The sequence below is a fragment of the Ursus arctos genome, unplaced genomic scaffold, assembly GCF_023065955.2.
Source record: "Ursus arctos isolate Adak ecotype North America unplaced genomic scaffold, UrsArc2.0 scaffold_3, whole genome shotgun sequence".
In the NCBI taxonomy this organism is placed as follows: domain Eukaryota; kingdom Metazoa; phylum Chordata; class Mammalia; order Carnivora; family Ursidae; genus Ursus; species Ursus arctos.
The window spans coordinates 92694951-92710602 of NW_026622985.1; the positions used below are offsets into that span (position 1 = coordinate 92694951).

Consider the following 15652-nt stretch of genomic DNA (forward strand, 5'->3'; position numbering starts at 1 on the left):
TTCAGAATATCCCTGGGTGTAATGTGTAACTTTAAAGCATGCTTTAACTGAAAGGTAAATGAAAGATTTCCTCTATCAGGCACCTATAAAATGCTACACCTAGTTCTAAACAATCCCATATCAAATGCAAAATGAGTATTAAAACATTTTCACTGGAAATATCTACTTTCTCTAAAGGGTAAAAGAAAAATGGCATAAAATGTCTTCAAATTGTGGGGAGATTACATTTATTTTATCCCACTCCAGAGCTTTAGTAAATTCATTAAAACATAAAACACAAGTAAGGTATATGTTACAGTTATTTGTGGTCTATTTTATGAGAGGACTCAAGTGCCCAGATTGAGTGAACAAGTGAATAATTAGCCTGTATGAAATTAAAATATAAAATAAATGCATTTGCTCAATACCATCAAAATCAGTTTAGAATATAAAAGAAAAATATTCTATTAACAAAAATTAGTGGCAAAATCTAAGTATCTTTGAATAACTTTATATTATTTCATGAATAAAGTGCCAAACAAACAACCGCCCCCAACATGATATATATATTTAATAAGAGAAGATCACATTCTGTTTTTAGGTGAGGCACTAAATAGTAGAGATTTTCATTGTTTTTGAATTATTTTGAATATTTATTTCAAAATGACTTAAAAATAATAGAGGTTTCTGAAGTTCCTTGTGAAAATAAGAATATATGAGAAAAAGAATTTAAGGGAGAAAGCCTACCACACATCAAAAAATTATAAAACTATATAAATTGCGTCATATTTGCCCCAGAATACTAAAAAACATTCCTGAATTTGTATAGTCCAGAGCCTACAGAACATATCTTAGGTAAAGCTGATATTCTCAGTGGAGAAAGGGAGGAATATTCCGTAGGCAATGCTAGAATAGAATTACAGCATTTCTCAAATTACTTTTCATCTCTGAGCCTATTCTTCAAAGAGACCTTAGGTCTTTATGTTTAAAAGTAAAGGTAGTAGCGGAAGGCCTGGAGACCAGCTAATTGCTGTTTTTTGGGTTTTTTTTTTTTCTTTTTTTTTTTTTTTTTTTTTTTTCTTTTGTCCCTACCAGTCCTGAAGCTACTCAGGACACCTAGGTGTTAGGAAAGCACAGTAAACTATTCTCTGGGCGAGCTACTTGAGTAAATTTGGTCAATAAACTGCCAACCACCATGGCACAAGCAGAGGCTTGAAATGTGCTTGGGTTTGCTCATTTGTGTTACTATATTCTGTCAGGAGAAAACACGCTTCAGAGAACGGAAGTTACAGCTCTATGTTGTTTGCTACATTTAAAAAAAATGAATGGGAACAAAATTTTATCAGGTACATTTTTCTGCATCTTTCAGGGAACATACGATTTTTCCCTTTTTCAATCTGTTAATGGGATGGCACACATTGATTCTACCTGCCCTGTATTTCTCCACTTGGTGACCGTATATATATTCACTGGATTCCATTCGCTGTCTTTATTTAGTAAGTTTTACATCCATATCTGTGAGAGAGATTGGTCTGTCATTTTCTATTATTCTAATTCCCTTGTCACATACCAGTAAAAAAATTATTCCTCCTCAAGAATGAGCCGGGAAGGGTTCCTTCTTTCTCTCCTAAAGAGTTTGTGGAATATTTCTATTGCTTCTTCCGTAAACGTTTGGAAAAAAACGTTGCTGAAACTCATGGGTCTTAAATTTTCATTGTGGGAAGTTTTGCGGTAACATTTTCAGCTTCTTTAGTTGATACCAGCATATTCATATTGTGTATTTCTGCTTCTATTAACCTCAGAAAATTGCATTTTATTTAAGGATTTTTTTTTTCTATCAGATTCAAATTGTGGATTTTTTGTGTGTAATTATTGGTTTAGTGTTTGTGAAATCTGTAGTGATACCCTTTTTGTGTTTTTGGTATAGATACTTTTTATTTCCTCTTTTTTCTTACCAGGCTAGGAATTAATTAATATTTAAAATCTTGTCAAAGAAATAGCTTTCAGTTTTTTTGTGTGTATTTACAATTTCATTGATGTCTGTTTCATTTTCTATTCACCCTTTTACTTAAAATTCTGTCTTTTTATTCTAGCTTCTTTTGATGAAAGCTTAAATCACTGGATTTTTTTTTTTTTTTTGCATTTCTTTTCTATATATGCCTTTAAGACTATACATTTCTCTCTAAGCATTGCATTATAACTTGTAAGTTTTGATATGTCATATACATATTTTAATTATAATTCAGTTCAAATTATTTTCTGATTTTGATTTCACCTTTCCCTTGTTATATAGAACACTCTTATTTAAATTCCAGACTTGTGTGTTTTTCTAGTTCTTTTAAAGTTATTAAATGCCATTTTATTTAACTTTATTAAAACTCTTGTGATCAGAGACCTATTTACTCTCAGTGATTTCAACTATTTGAAATTTGTTTCAGCTCTCTTTATATCACAACATATTGATGTCAGTAAATTTTTGAAATCATACTGTGTTTAAATAGAGATATTTTACTTCTTCCTTTCTAATCTGAGTGCCTTTAAAAAATTTTCTTGCCAAACTTTACGGCCTAGAACTCTCAGAACTGATAGTGGTGAGAACAGTTACCTTTGTATATAAATATACCTTTATATATATTTATATATATATATAAATTTTTGTATATAAATTCCTTTGTATATAAATTCCTGATCTTAAAGGGAAACATTTAGCCTTATACCATTAAATATGATGTTAGCTGGAGTTTTTCATAGATAGACCTTATTGGGTTAATGGAAATTCTCTTTATTACTAGTAATTTTTTCATGAAAGGATAATAGATATTCATGAAATGCTTCAAATAGATGAGAATCTATTGAGATGATCATGTTGTTTCTGTCTTTATTATGTGTTACTTTAGTTGATTTTCAGATGTTCAACCAACCTTGCATTCCTGAAATAACCCAACTGGTGATGGGGTATAACCTGTTTTGTATGTTGCTGAATTTAGTTAGCCTTGAAGCAGTAAATCTCTTAGCCACTGCTGAAGGGTTTTATAGATGGGTGTGGGGACATGCCTTCATTACAGTATACAACTCTGCCTCAGCATTCACTTCTTGCTTCCATAGGGCCTTAAAACAAATGAGAGATAAGGACAGTCCAAGGTCTTTCCCAGACAAATTCACTACCCTGCATATGCATTTGTCCTTTTAGATCACCAGAAATACATGACAAATGTTCAAAGCTTGTATGAACTTATTATTAATTATTATTATTACTTCCTAGGTTTTCCTTTTCAGTTTTTTGGTCCAGCCTCCCATTTGCCCCAAGTGGTGCGGACACTTTAGGCAGCTATCATCCACCACAGTTGTGTTGAACACTTGCTGCTAATTGTTGCTGGTAAATACTCTGGAGATAGTCCTATTTGCCTTCAGTGACCTCTGAGTCAAGTTAAATAAAGACAATCCTGTGAAGAGGGTTTTTGCAGGGAACAAAAAGGTCCAAAGTAACAACTGTTAGGGCACCTGGGTGGCTCAGTTGGTTAAGCCCCTGACTCTGGATTTCAGCTCAGGTCATGATGTCAGGGTTGTGAGATCAAGCCCTGCATCAGGCTCTGTGCTGGGTATGGAGCCTGATTGGGATTCTCTCTCTTTCCCTTTCCCTCTGCCCCACCCCCCATGTGCTCTGTCTCTCTAAAAATCAAACAAACAACAAACAAACAAAGTAACAACTGTCTGGGAATGGGGCTTTGCGGGAGCTCTAATTAACTATATGTTAGACCGTACGACCTATGGTCTAAATCACTTATGTTGTGTTCTGTCTTGCCCTTTTCTACTTTATTGGTCTCAGTATGGTCATCTTTTATTCATGTGCCTTATACCTCATCAGTGCTGCATCATGCTATAAACAATATAACCATCCATTGAGTTAATTTCAAATATTTCATTTTTTCAGTTCTAAAATATTTGAGGATGACAATGATTTAGATTCTATTAACTGGTGAAAATTTCCATTCTTTCATCTCAGTTGGCAATTTTTTTTTCTATTTTGAACATATCAATTATTATAAGCTCATCTACTAACATCAGTATTTGATCATCTATTCATCTATTTCTACTGTCTATTCTTTAGGTTATTTATCATAGTCATAACTTTTCATGGTTTTTTGTTTGTTTTTTGGGGTTTGTTTTTTTGTTTTTACTTTTCATGTTCTGTAAAAAAAAAATTACTGATGCAGAACTTGCATCCTGAAAAATTCACCCTTCATTTGGCAAATACATTATGTAAAAAGTCTAGAGGCTGCAAATGACCAGAGATGATTCTGCTTTCCCCATCCAGTTTGGGGCTGGTCATGTCCATCCAATCTAGGATTCAGCTCATTTAGAGCAGGGTGGAAGTTTTAGAACACTCAACTACGTTTGGTTAACCATCATTAAGCTACAACTCTGTAGAACTTCAGGACCTTTAATTGAGCATCTTATGGGTCTTTGTCCATATTGAAAGACTATGAGGGTTTAGTTCTGCTTGAGATAATTGTTTAATGGTTTTCTCTTTAGCTTCTGCCCAATAATATTTCAAAATTTGTCAGGTGTTTCGAGGGGAAATTCCTTCTTGGTTTTGAGGGCTCCTCCATCCTCTGACCTGATCACACTGCACACACTAAACATAAAATCTCTGATGGTTTTTATGGTCCTCAGCACCTACCTTCTGACACTGGACTTGGAACCTCTATCTGAACCCTGAATCAGTGCTCCTACATAATGTTGGCTGTAGATTCTAAGTGTGAATTCATTCATTCCAGAATCTTCATCTCTGGTCTTATTTTGCTTTTATTTAAATCCAATTTATTTTTGACAGGGGGAAGTTCTTCCACTCCAAAGCAGTGAAAGTCTATGGGAGATTTTACTTTCCTTTCCACAGTTTTCCCACTAACTCCTTTAACCAGCAGTGAGTCTGACAATTTGGTCAAGGTTGTACAGTCCTCAAAATTCTTCATGTTTGGTCATTCCAGTCTCACACATCAGTTAAAAGCTTTGCTGGTTTCCCTTTCTCTAGCAACAGTCCACTGTCTCATCCTACACCTATGCCCACATCTGCAAATATGTTCATTCTGAAAAGCAGCTGTTTATATATCAGCTTACTTCTGAATGAGGATTCCCCCTATGTGATTTTAGTTCACCTAGTCTTCTTAACCTCAACGGGTATCTCATGTTTTTAAAAGTACAACTTGTCTATTTCTCATTATCAGCATTAGAAAACAGAAAACTTCCAAAGAAAAAAGCTGCATAGTACACAAAAGAAATACAAATAGCATACTCCAAAGAGAAAATAATTTATCTCAGTGTAAAACAAGAAATGCAAATAAATCAGTAATATATCAGCCTTCAACTATTAAACTAGCAAAATAAAATAAAAAGGAAAGAATGTTTCCTGCTGTTATGTATGAAAATCTGTAAAACTTAAAATAATAAAGCAGTATATTGTTAGAGCTAAATAGGTTTGTAGTCAAGTCCGTTATTACCGCTCAAAAATTCTTAGAAAGTAATCTGATAACTATAAAAATATTTTCTTACAGGGCACCTGGTTGGTTCAGTTGGTTAAGCCTCTGACTCTTGATTCCAGCTCAGATCATGATCTCAGGGACTTGAGATCAAACCCCAGGTCAAGCTCCGGGCTAAGCATGGAGTCTGCTTGAGATTTTCCTTCTGCTCCTTCCCCTGCTCATTCTCTCTTTCTCTCTCTCTCAAATAAATAAATAAGTCTTAAAAAGAATACTTTCTTAGAAGGATTATCATTATGTAGTTATTTAAAATACAGAAAAATTGACAAGAACCTAAGTATACAGAAAGTGTTTAAATAAATTATGCAAATTTATATAGCTATTATTCTAGTAAAATGGTGTTTTCAAGATTTTTATAATGTCATGGAAAAATACTTGCCCAATCATATTTATTTTAAAACGTATTAACCCTATAATAATTTCAGTAAAAAATACAATAGCACTATAAATCTAAAATCAAGCTGCCTAAAGAAAATAAGTTGTAAATATAATATACTATGTGTTGATTTGACAGTTTATGATATATATATATAAGGCCAACTATATGTACTTATGTCTAATACCTTTTGTAGAGACCTCAGGGCTGCAAAAATAAACAACGGATATATATTTGTATTATATACAGTGTTTCATTTTTATAATAGCTGTTCTCTTGATTTTGGTTAAGCTTAAATTATGAACCCTTCCCTGCAAAAGAAGCCAAATCTACTCTAGTATAATATTTTCAAAAAGATAAAAAATTGATGTGGCTCTGGTTATGAACCTTGAATCCTACCCACAGAATTTCCTGTTACCTGCTTCAAGCAGTTCCCAAGGAACCTCCCAGGCAAGTAAAGTATCTGTGAGGATAGAATAAATAACAGTAGTTTAGAGTAACATTTTTATAGAAAGAAGGTTAGTAAATGTCTTAGTTATTTATAATCTAACTCTGCTTGTTAGAATTGTTCTACTCTACCAGGTAATATTCTATGGAGGTAGTAGAAATGCTAAAAATTACAGGTTACAATAGATAGTTAAAAAAATATTTTTAATATAATGACTCAGAGCATGTTTAATTTTACAATGGAGTTATAACTTAAAATTACTTCAAAATGTGCACACAGATTTTTTTCGTAGTGTTTAAATTTGTGATGGTAATAAAAAAGAAAATAATTTAAGGCCTGAACTGTTTACAGTGTTATCAGATACAAATAATAAAGTAGGAGCTACCTTCATTGAAAGATTACCCAGTGCAAGGTGTTATGCTCTATACTTTACATATGTCTTTTTATATAATTCTAACATCAATAGTATGAGATAGAAGCCACCGACCATTTGCTACTAACCCTTTTCATAAGAACATTGGATTGTAGAGAAATAAAGTAAATTGTAAGTGATAAATGACCAAATCAGAATTTGGTCTTAAATATTCTAAGAGACTAGACTCTCAACCTTGTGCTTTCTGTCTCCCCAACTCAAACTTAAAAGTACAGATTTTCTCCTTCTTTTCAGAGACAAGTTTTTTTAAATGTTAAAAAAAATCATTTGCCTTTTTTTTATTGCTTGTTTTCATTGGGATTTTAGCATGAACAGATGGTATACTTACATTGGGATAATTCAAAGAGCTTAAAAGGGGGGCCTATTTCTAAAGTGTGGGCAGAATATAGGGAAACCTCAGGAGATCCTGCATTATTTCAGAGCTAACAGCAACAGCTGTTGTTACTACCCTGGGACCTTAAGCAGTGTGCAGAGAATAGCTGCTTACCTCAACCCAGTAGCAGATCATGATGGAAACAGGGTCATATTGGAGAACCGTGACCTTTCAACCAGAGACACAGCCTTGTTGAAATGGCCCTACAAAGAAGTGAGGCTTCAATAACCATCCTGACCTCCTATTCAGGCTTCCCACTGGTTGAACACAAACTGAAGCCAGCACCCAAAAGAGTCCAGTAAAGGTAGAAAAGGGTGGGAAGCAGTTCTGCAGGAACAGAGAGAGGTATTATCTGCACACACATGCAACACAAATGAAAATAATTCTTACATAGTAACTTCTAATTTTTGGAATGTAATATTACAAAGTTTGAACAAATCAAAATACATTTTATATTCTACTTTTCTCAGATAACATTTTAAAGTGCTGATATTTCTTAGTTTTATTTCAATGAGAATTTTCTATTCAAATAGATCTAGCCTTATAGAAATCATTGAGAAGATAACTTGTTTAATTAATCTTAAGCAAAATTAGTCTAATTTACTTAGTGTTAAGCAAAAAAATGACTGAAATTTTTAGCACAAAGATTTTTACTGTGCTGGCAATGTTAGTGATATAAAAGTTATCAAAGTATTTTAATTATTCACATTGTGAATGCCATCACATAGAGGTCAACACTAATGGCTAAATGAGGTATATATCCAATACTAACGATAGAATATTACATGCATAACAAAAATGCACATAATGAAGAATTAATGATTACTTTACGCAGGACACTGCCCAAGCCCTCTCCATTCATCATGTCAATGCTTCCACCTTACATCCAATGAGATACATGGTGCTATTAGCCTTATTTTAAAAGAGGGAAATGGGGATTTAGATGTAATGATTTGAGCACATGTAACTTATTCATTCATGTCTTCATTATTTGAAATTTTGTGATTCTGAATTATGAGCAACTTGAAGACGAGGAGTGTGTTATCTTTGCATTTCTTTCTATCTTCAGTGCTTGGTACATTGGAATGAATGGCATTTTCCATCAAGGAATGGCTCCTGCTTTTCAGAGGCAAAGAACATACTTTTTCTTAGAGTGGAGGATCTTCACAGGATCTAGGAAAACCTGACACACTTGACTGAGAAGCTTCTTGAGGTGTCTGGAGAAGCTCTGTATCTGCCACCAGGTGAAAGTTAAATAAAAGGACTGAGGTGGAATTTTCCCAAGATTTAGTTTGAGACTTCCTCAAAGTTCCTTGATTAGAGTCCTCCCCCATATGAACGGGCCTATGGTCTCAGAAGGCGATGTTTCTTCCTGCCAACAATTTATTTTAACACAGACCCGTAACCTACTTCCTTGAGGGGAATGAAACTGGACAAAAATGCACAGCCCTGTGTAAAGAGAGACTGAGAGTCACTGGATTTTGCCCTCAGTCTGTGAACTTGTTCCTGCCATGAAAGTTGTTTCCATAGGGCATTCAGTCATAGAGCAGCTGCCATTTTAGGAAATAAGGCCACCTATCAGAGAACCCTTCTTTTTATCTGCTCGTAGTAATTAGCACCCTAGGTAATGGTGACTGAGACCCTCCAGCAAGGGAAGCTAATTCCAGTTCTCTTATAATGTGCAAGAACTTAACAGATAAAGAACATCACAGGGATGAGCGTTGCCCTTAAAGATGGAGGCCGTTCCTTGATCGCAGAGTTAATACACACTGAATTAAACATGTGGAAGCAGGATACAGGCAGCATGGAATTAATTTAATCCTTGTTCTAAAACGGCTAAACTCTTGAGTAGCCAAAGGGGAGAAAAAAATGGCAAATGTTTTTATTATAGTATTTATGAGGTCATACGTTCGCTAAGCTTTTAGCATTTATTAATTTACTTCCTCTTCAAAGCATGAAGTTAGTATTAATCTTTACCTCCTTTTAACAAAGGAAGAAGCTGAACACAGAGAGATGGAAGGATTTGCCCCAAGATTACACAACTAGTAAGTAGTGGGACGGGTGGGATTCATACCAGGCAAATTCTTAAGTCTGTGCTTTTGCACAATGTGAGATTACTTCTCAAATACCTGTACCTCCAGATAGGACCCTCTGAGTCCCAGTGAGGAAATGTGCTTTGGGTCTTTTGTTAAATAAGACTGCCAGTAGGAGGCAATATCTGAAGAAATCTTCTGGTGTGTAAGTTGTCCAGTGGGTAATTCACCCACAGGAATCACAAAATGACCAATGGCCAAATCCCAGGTTTTATAGAAATTTTAATTAAAATGCCTTCTTTAAATTTTCAGATGCCTCACATAAATTTTCACACATTTCACACACGTATCACTGTGTCCTCAGTCAGACTGACAGCACTGCTGGTGTTCAGTAGCTGCTATTTTAAACACGTACTCTTTGCACATTAAGATGTTTCTCAACATACGTACATACAATGTGTATGATACCTGTAATAACTTAGACTAATAAGTGATATAATCACTACTGGACAATAGTAGTGTATCATATGAATGAGTGACTCATGTACATTAGTGATAAAAGAGAAAATACTTGTCAAATTCTTACTGTATGCCAGGTCCTCTTCCAGGCACTTAACATGAAGTGACTCATTTATCTTTTCAATATTGCCATGAGGCATGTAATACTCAGTCTCTATCATTTGGAGAGATATTTCTTAAGACTCCCAACTGGAAAGTGGGAGAACTAAGATTTGAACTTCAGCAGTCTTATTCTGACCTATGATACTTGATACTGTAACATGATTTTGATGATTTAAAATTTTTTAATGCACTTAAATCAGTAAAAAGCATATTTCCCATGCTAGAATTTCTGAAACAACTGTCAGTCCTTTGAAGGAAATAACCAAGTTCTATTAATATCTACATCTCCATTCCCTCTCAAAGTTTGCTATACATCATGTTTTTTTTTTTTAAGTAAGTGACTGAATGGGGAAATAAAATAATTTGAAGCTGACAAGCTAGAGGGATATCAGATTGTTGTCAACAATAAGATTCATATTAGGAAAATATAAAACATAGGAATAAACTACAGTTATTATGCTTTAAGAAAATTATCAGAATCCCCTCATTAATTATTTCTGGGGTCTTTGGGAATTTTGGGGGTTTGTTTCCTTATTTGTATGGAAATAATACCTGACCTATCTCATAGGGCTAAGAATGTCCAGGCATTAACACCTGTCAAATATGATTTAGACTGTAAATATATTCCTCCAAATGAATTCAATACCACATACTTGAAAAATTGCTTTCTGAAATTAAATGATATAGTTTATATACTTTCAAATAAGCATATGATAGACAAGTAGAGATGGATGGTTGTATGGATAGATAGAACAAAAACAATAGGAATTATATGGAATATTCCAGTAATTAATTTTAATAAGCTTGTATACTGTTAATGTCTCCCCTTTCTCATTACCCAAACTTAAGCCTGCTAAAGTCTCCTGCTACCTCATTAAGTAATAAATCTAATTCAAATGCAAGAATTCTAACATAATCCTTATTGCTCTTTATTATTTAAAAGCCTTTCTTGCCCAGACTTCTATTTATGTGATGTCATTCTTGGGTCTTTATTGATAGCTCAGAGTCCATTACCCTGTAAACATCATTTAGAATCCAATCCAAGCCTACTTACTTGTTCTCCCTAACCTTCACTGCTTCCTACTCACTCTCTCCTAGTCCTACACTTAGGTACTTAGAAGAAGAGTATGGGTCACCTAAACATTTTCCCATACTGTCTCTTTCTGGACATTTTGAAAAGAGGAAACACCACTATTTTTCTCTCTGCCTTCCCCCTCCTCCACTCTCCAAGTGGTGCTTATTTATTCTGGTCTGTTTTTCTTAATTCATATGCTAGTTCCAAAAATAAGACAAAATTTTCCTTTTTTCTCAATCGTGTGATAAATTACCAGGTGATGCACTCTTTCTCATAGAAGTTTTCTAAAGCTTTCTATCAAACTTTCTAGGAGTTAAATACATTTTTATAGTATTCTCTTCTTCCATACAATTACTTATTCCCTCATATAACTTCAAGCTGAAAAAGCACAGTTCCCCAACATAGAAATGAGTTTAAAATATGTGAGGTAAAAAAAGCTATCAAGTTTATGCATTTGCTTTTGTGTGAAGCAGTGTAAAAAATTTTTATGCAAGAAATAATTTTGATTTAAAAATTGTTAAATCAAAAGCTGATATTATGTTCATTACTGAAAAAAAGTTCCTTCACAGCCATTTTGTATAATGAAGAGGTTTATGTTTCAAGAACAGGAAAATGAATACTTGTAACCTCAATTGTAAATTGAGAAATTGTATTAAATATTAAATGATTTTTCTTCTTTTGTAGAGAGAAAAAATGCATCAGAATTTATTGCAGTCATTAAATAATGCATTAAAGTTACATTAAGGAACTTAGTTTTCCTTCATCCAAAGTCTGAAATACTCCAAACTTTGGATACCAAAAACTTCCCTTAAGGCACATTTAGGCTAAACATTCATATCATCACAGCATCGGCAACGTGATTTTTAAAAAGTATTTTACTCAAACAAGGGCAAGTACAATAGGGCAATTAACAAACACAGAAAAACAAGAAGGAACTGAAGGCAAACAACACTAAAAATGATCAAGCTGATGGATTTGATTAGTTAAGAAATGCCAATTACTGAGGAGTGTGCAGAGTATAAAAAAAGAATTAAATGGTAAGCCACGTTCTTAGAATTACAGATGCAAAATACTTCTTTACGGTATCGTCTTTTTGTATGTTTTCTTTATGGTATTTTCTTAAAAGTTCATGCAAAAACTCTTAGGTAAATCAAATTATAGCATTGCCTCTGTTTACAATATACTTTTAGTAATATACTCTCACATACAAAAAAACTGGCTTCACAGTAAAAATGAGAAAAGTGAGCTTTTATAAAAGTTTATATTGAAAATAAAAAGCATAACTTTTCTGTATTGCATTAATAGGCATGCTCCAATTAAATAGCTCTCTGGAAGGTCTGTGCAGAACTCCCGTTTGGTGCTATTTAGGTAGTGCTGACTTGCCCTCAGGCTGGCCACAGCCAACAGGCAGCCACAACCCTGCTCTAGGGAGGACCGGTCTACCAGACACCACAGGCTCAGCTCAAGGTATGCCAGACCATCCCAAAAGAAGGCAAGTAATAATCCCACTTTCTGGTAACTACTGATTCATAGTGAATCATTTGGCTATTTTCAACAATAAAAAGAAAAAACATTAAAAGTTATATTACTTTATTTTTTTATAATAATTTTTTATTATGTTAGTCACCATACAGTACATCCCTAGTTTTTGATGTAAAGTTCCATGATTCATTACTTGCGTATAACACCCAGTGCACCATGCAATACATGCCCTCCTTAATACCCATCACCGGCCTGTCCCATTCCCCCAGCCCCCTCCCCTCTGAAGCCTTCAGTTTGTTTCTCATAGTCCATAGTCTCTCGTGCTTCATCCCCCTTCTGATTACCCCCCCCTTCTTTATCCCTTTCTTCCCCTACCGATCTTCCTAGTTTTTATGTTCCATAAATGAGTGAAACCATATGATAATTGTCTTTCTCTGCTTGACTTCTTTCGCTTAGCATTATCTCCTCCAGTCCCGTCCATGTTGCAGCAAATGTTGAATTAATTTAAAATGGAAAAAAAGAAAAAAAGTCAGGAAAGTGAGCATCAAGAGTAAGTGTATTGTGTTCTAGGTTTAGCTCCTTCAACATTAGGAGAATTCTAAAGATATAAGAAGACAAAAGAAATAGCAGCCAATACATTCTTAATGGTGTGTTGATCATAGGAAATAAATTACTAAGTGTGAGATACACCTCCATGGAGACCATGCTAACTGGCCTAGTATAGATCTACTTCTATTAGCATTTCCACCTCCATGAATATTTCCAGCACCAGGAGGCTTAGGGGTGCTGGAGAAGACATGGAGTCAGGATGCAGAAGTAGAAAAAAATGCTTGTCTGTGAAATGAAGGTAAAAACAAAAGGAACAATTGCTATTTCTTTGAACAACAGGCTTCAGAAAGATGGTTTCTATAATTTCTGCAAATATGACACATTTATTTCACATTTGTGGCACTCCCCCAGCCATAAATTGAAAATTATAAAAAGTATATTTTTCTATTCCTTCCCCATGCTCTTGCTTTTCCACAAAAGCAACGTCTTTTGAGAATTTATGCCCATCCTGCCACTCCTTCTCTATGGACATACACACACACATGTGCACTGACAGGCACGGTTAGTTAGGAATAGTGTGTATTTGCACAAAAATACAGAATTACTCCAATAAAATCACATAAAGACTGTCTAGGGAGCTATAGATTTCTGTTCATATAGAGCTATTTCATACCTTTATGGACTTTCACATTATTCAAGTATCATATCCCATAATTAGTCATTATCCTACTGATATTTAGTTTCTAATTTTTCATATAACAATGGCGCAGTAACATAGACATTTGTGTGTATTTATGAGTATTTTTGTATGGTAGACAAGCCTGCACATTTTCAATTTCGACAGATTACTGTCAACTTGTCAACCTTAAAAGCTGCACCAGACAAGAAAGCTCCAACAATTTATATTTCCATCAACTGTGTGTAAGAGAACCTATTCTGGTAGACTGTTTTACCATTGCAATTTATTATATTTTCATTTTTAGTCCCATAATTTAATTAATGAAAATTGAAAGCTTATGGTCACATTTGAATTACTGATTACTAATTGGAATAGGTTTTAAAAATTTTTTTTAAAGATTTTATTTTAGAGAGCAAGAGCGTGAGTGGGGGCAGGCGCAGAGAGAGGGAGAGAGAGAATCTGAAGCAGACTCCTCCCTGAGCGCGGAGCCTGACGCGGGGCTTAATCTCATGACCCTGAGATCGTGATCTGAGCCAAAATGAAGAGTCAGATGCTTAATCGGCTGAGCCACCCATGTGGCCTGAGAATATTTTTATAAGCTCATTGGCCATTATTATTTCTTAAGTGAGAATTCTGCTTTTGTCCTTTTTCTTTCACTTGTTATCCTTTTTTGTCTCAGGAGTTACAGGGACTCTCTATATAAATATTAAACATTGATTGCAATGTATGTATTTTCAATGTTACCTTTTAACTATGCTTGTAATGTATTTCATGTGGACAAGGTATATAAACTTAAGTTTAATTTTCTCTCTCATTTAGGAAGGACATAATAGAGACTTCTCTTATACCTTGGATTATTGCCCAACTCCTGTTCATCTGATTTCTGGCATCCTAATTCCAAGAAGGATATCACCCTGACTCTGTATGGTTCAGGTGGGCATTCTCCACTCTGACTCCAAGGATTAGCTTAAGTATGGACTTGGCAGGTGAGTCAACTGCATCTGAAGACTCACAGAGGTGGAACACATGACCCAGGCCATGTGAAAGCTAGGGAAAATTAACCTGGGAACTATTGCTGTTACATTTAATAAAGAAAGAAATCACTTCTTCACTGGAGTCCTCACCTAGTTGCATATAAGCCTAGAACTTGGTATGGCCACCTTGTTAACCTTCAGCAGATCTTGCCTGAAAACAAACCTAACATAAAGGAAAGCAATGCAGAAAGACGTGGAGAAACACTTAGTCCTGACGCCCTGCTTGGGTATAGTACCAAGAGTGCTACACACCGAGACTACCCTGGCACTTTTCAGGTATGTGAGTGAGAATGTTCTTAAATTGTTACATTTTGAAGTGTCAGTTTGAATAGTTACATTCTGCCTTGCCAAAAACAAAAACAAAAAAACCCTAACACATTTTCTATCCAAGAATAATTGTTTAAAAATCTCCTATACTTTCTCCTGTAGTTTCATATACTTAATAGATTTCTCACTATATTTACAATACAAAGTCATTGTAAAAATATTAAGCAATAAAAACATGTTCTCAGTATCGTGAAAGAAGTATCATTAATATTTTTATAACTTTTTTAAATACAACCTTCCAGATACACCCCAGCCTCCCATCCACCCACGTATTTTCACATATCTTACCCTAGGGGTGTTATTTTTTAGTTGGAAATGAACATTCTTGTTTTTGTATCACTTTAGTATTTTTTTACTTACATTCCTTTCACCTTTTTTTTTCCTTCTCTGCCTACCACAGAACCAAATTTAACAACCTAGTGTGTACTTTTCTCCATGCTCATAGTATTATTATTGATATACGTAAGCACACATAAAATGAATTTCTGCCATTTTTGTGTAATAAATAGGTAACATTATATACACTTCTCTGCATCTAGCTCTTCTCACATAATTGTATCCAAGGAATCTCTCCCACTTGTGATGTAAATTATTCATTTTTCATATATTGTATTTTAGTAATCAGCGCCCTAATTTATTTCTATTTTGTCTATGCAAGATTGCCCTTTTGTCTTTTATTTCAATGTGTATATGTGTTTTAATATTT

At 34.4% G+C, this 15652-nt stretch overlaps 1 long non-coding RNA gene across 1 annotated transcript in view; it reads right to left on the reverse strand.

Annotated features, from left to right (window-relative positions):
* The window catches only part of LOC123002267 (uncharacterized), a 60291-nt gene that overhangs the window by 21343 nt on the left and 23296 nt on the right, over window positions 1–15652 (reverse strand). Inside the window, exons 4-5 of the long non-coding RNA XR_006412009.3 lie at window positions 7261–7473; window positions 6311–6355 (exon numbers count right to left, since the gene is read on the reverse strand). This is a non-coding gene — a long non-coding RNA (uncharacterized LOC123002267). The remainder of the gene's footprint in view (window positions 1–6310; window positions 6356–7260; window positions 7474–15652) is intronic.